Below are 4202 nucleotides of genomic sequence, written 5' to 3'. Positions count from 1 at the left end.
TATGCTTGTTTATATGAATTTGTAAAACTGGGTGCATATGCAAGCTTATATGTTGTATGCATAAGTAGATGTATGTATGACTGTATTAAGGAGTTAGGTGCTTTGTTAGATTTTATTAGGTGTATATATGTATAATTAGATGCATTTGTTGACTTTGTAAAACAACAATAACAAACTAATTAGTTAAGAAATCAAGTGCTTACAATTTGTGTATGTGTTATTTATGCAGAGTATAATAGTCTTTTTATGTATGTATGTATGTATGTATGTATGTATAAGATGCATTTGTTGATTTTGTTTTGACTTTGTAGAACAACAATAACAACTTTTAATTAAGGAATCAAGTGCTTACAATATGTGTATGTTTATTTATGCAGGGGCATAACAATCTTTTTATGCATGTATGTATGCATGCATTATTAGTATGTATAATTAGATGCATTTGCTGACTTTGTAGAAAAACAATAACAAACTAATTAGTTAAGGAATTAAGTGCTTACAATGTGTGTATGTTATGCATAGATATATACATATATGATCTATGTATGCATATGTGTGTACATATATATATAGAAGGAATTGGCTTATCTATGCATATATATGTATCTGTGTGTATATTTATGTATGTATCTATGTATTTTATGGATTTGAATGTATGTAAAGTCACAGTTGGTCTTGGAAAGTCAAACTGTGTGTAATATGTATTGTATGGATTTGAATGTATGCACGTTGTGTTTCAATTGGTTAAGGTTGTGTAAAGTCAAAGTTTGACTTAGGAAAGTCAACCTATGTAAATTTTTGATTTCATGTCAATTTGGTTAATTTTATATAAATAATCATTTTATATAGTAAATATTATGATTACTTATGTTTAGTAGATTATAATAAGCAACTTACATTAAAGGTCAACGGGTTAAAGATAGTCAACCCTAAAAAGTCAACATTCAGTTGGTTAAAACTGTTTGAGGGAATATATGTTAACAGATAGAGGGTCCAAATTGAATTTATTTAAAAACACAGGGTTGCAAATTGCAAGATAGAGCGGTTTTTTGCAGAAAACCAAACTTTAGGTTCACGACGGGGTCCTAATTGTAAACAAATGCTCGTCACATGGCCCATATCTGCAAAAATGTCTCCACAGAATTGAAACCTGCGTTTAAAGTCCACTACATGAACCAAATTTACAAGTAACTCTTTTGTTTTAATTAACACATAACAAAAAGCCTAAATGTTTTGAAAGTTCTTTGGACATAGAACTTATAACTCTTCTAACATGCATACACTCTCTCTCTAGAAAAAAAAATATAAAAAATCATAAGTATATTTTAGTTTTGGAAACATGAAATAGGAAAAGACTCATGATTTTCGTTGAATCCTATTTTACGACATTCAGACGTAATTAAATTAGAAAGAAAGAAATAAATAAATATATGCATCAAACGGCTGAGATTTGACAGCACGAAAAAAAAAACCTAAAGTTTAAAATCATATGTAGCCGCACACATGGAATCGTATCTAATTTCCACATTCCCAAAGTACCCCCTGGGTGCAAAATTTGAGTCGTTTTGAGTACCCCGCCCTAGGGTTTTCCAGAGGCTTAAAATAGTTGTTATTGATTTTTATTTATTTATTTATTTGCCGCTACTACTCTTCTCTTTCTATCTCTTGCTTTTATTGTGTGTCTGTCGGTACTCCCTGTGTCTTGATCACAGCTTCATTTAGCCACATATTAGCTTCATTGATCACACTTCAAACAGTTTTATTTATGATCTCTGCGATCGAAGAAATTGATTCGATCTCGGTGATTGTGTGATCGATCGCTAGGTGTTTGATTGATTCGACAATGGTGGATGTTAGTGATAAGGTGAGTGATTTGGTAATGATGATTAGGTTAAAATTTGAATGGTGGATTACATTGCAGGGATCGGATTGTGAAGAAGATAGATGTGGATCGTTATCATCGAACGGTGGTAGTCATTCCTCCTCCTCTATCATCAAAACATGTGCTGATTGTGGGACCACTAAAACCCCTCTTTGGAGAGGTGGCCCTGCTGGCCCTAAGGTATTCTTTTTTTTTTCTTTTTTTTTATGTTTTTCTTCTGGTATGGGTTTCAAACTTGAAACAAAAATATGTAGTTTATTACTTCTGTCTCTGCTATCAAGATTTCTGTTAGATATTTTTTAGTGCTGCCTTGATTTATTCTATTTTTGTGGGTTTTTTTTAATTATTATGTAATGTAGTTATTGATTGTTCTAATTATTATTGTTGTTATTATTATTATTATTATTATTATTATTATATAATTTAACATCATTGCTCTCATCAAGTATTCAAATCTACTTTTGTATCCAAAATAAATGATCTCAACTTTTTATGTCATGCAAGACAAGATGCTGAATTGCTGATTTTACTAAAATTTGTTTTATGGCTATTTACTTCAAATTTTGAAATTATGTTTTTTAATTTTTAATTCTGTTTGTTAAACCAATATTTTCTTTTTATTTTTCTATTTAATTAATTACTTATGTCTCTGTTATCAAGATTTTTATTGGATATTTTTATTTTTTTATTCATCAATTGTCTTGATTCTTTCACTTTCAATGTGATTTTTGAAACTTTTATAGTCATAGTATGTTGTTATTATTAGTATATAATTTATGTCTGCAGCATAGAAAGAAACCACACTATTTTTTACTATGAAAATGATTTCAATTTTTTATGGCATATTGTACAAGCATGCTGATTAAAGTTAATTTTTTAAATTGTTTTATGCCTATTTACCTCAAATATGATTTTATAGTAACTTTTAAGATTGACTTTTAATTATTTGATGATATATTCTCTACAGTCTTTATGCAATGCTTGTGGAATCAGAAGTAGAAAAAGGAGAGGAGCACTTTTGGGTCTATCGAAAGAAGAGAAAAAACAAAGGAAAACCGCAGCCATCGAAGCCACCGCGGCTGCCACCTCTACATCCGATGGAGATAGTCAAACAAGTGCGTTAACCACCAACGACATGGGTGCTTTTTGCTTAAAGAGGAAGTTACTGCCACTTGGAACAGAAGTTGTGTTGCAGAGACCAAGATCCACTGTTACAAAACAAAGGAGGAAGATAAGTGAAGTAGAACAAGCTGCACTTTTACTTATGGCTATATCGTGCGGGTCGATTTACGCCTAAGTCATGAATCGATTTGGTATCGTTATTTTCGGTTTGGAGATTCTAATTCAAGAAAAATTATAGTAGTTAATTTATGAGCATTTTGTTGAAGAACAAAGTTGTTCTTTTAGGTTGTTTTCTTTGATTGTTAATTAAGAGAGATCTATTTTGGGTGATGTTGTTTCATGATGATATTAATTTATTCTAGTTTTTTAAGTTATGGTATAGTGATTCATTATTAATGTTTCAAGCTTCAAGCATCGTTTGCTTTTTAATGTTTCATAGTCAATTGTTCTTTTTGTTTTTTAATTAGTATGGAATAAATGCTTTATGTGATAAAGTGTGATTTTAGTTTTGGTCCTGATTTTTTTTGTGGTGGTTCGTTTTTCATAAAATAACTATTATACCTCTTTTATATGAAAAAAAATAATAAATAATCGTAATCAAATAATACATATAAACATAATAAATTACAATAAACCAATATATTCTATCTAATATATATAGATAAGTTACAAATCCTACTATTAAACTGTGTAGAAGAGCTTCAAAATGGAGGATTTTTATACGGGATGGCACATTAGTAGAGAGAAGATTTTCTTTTAAGAGTGTAATGGTATTGTAGTCTCATCATCTCGTCATATTATCATTTTTTGTATTTTCTTTTTATAATTAAAATAAAACAAATAAAAACTCATTAAATTAAATAAAATACCGAAATAAAAAAATACATAACAAAAAAACAACCCATAAAACTAAAAACTACTTTCATAGGTTGTAACTTTTGCGTATATTTTTTTGTAAGCGTCGTTCTTCCAATAATTTGGCCTATTCGATAAGCCCCTTTGAGATGAGGTAATGGTGGTCTCGTTCCATTTGCCGCAATTCAAATACACCGGTAAACCTATCGTTGGCTTCGGTGCTAGCATGGAGGGTGGCGAAACTAAGGATGAGCAAAAATCGGTATGGTACCGTCGATACCGAATCGGTACCAAGGTTTTGAGTTTTCGAGACCGGTACCGGTATTTCCCGAATTTTACCTTA

General features: G+C 30.3%; 1 pseudogene across 1 annotated transcript; it reads left to right on the top strand.

The window, feature by feature from the left end:
* The first annotated feature begins 1843 nt into the window (after positions 1-1843).
* Positions 1844-3454, top strand: LOC143569320 (GATA transcription factor 17 pseudogene; annotated as a pseudogene). The gene is made up of 3 exons (XR_013141720.1): positions 1844-1864; positions 1922-2062; positions 2850-3454. The product of XR_013141720.1 is annotated as a GATA transcription factor 17 pseudogene (transcript).
* Positions 3455-4202: the final 748 nt, after the last annotated feature.

This window comes from Bidens hawaiensis, unplaced genomic scaffold (assembly GCF_021521415.1).
Source record: "Bidens hawaiensis isolate Kalapana, Puna unplaced genomic scaffold, B.hawaiensis_p1.1 tig00024454_1, whole genome shotgun sequence".
Taxonomy (NCBI): Eukaryota; Viridiplantae; Streptophyta; class Magnoliopsida; order Asterales; family Asteraceae; genus Bidens; species Bidens hawaiensis.
The sequence above is the reverse complement of the archived record's forward strand: the minus strand, read 5'-3'. Positions and strand labels throughout refer to the sequence as shown.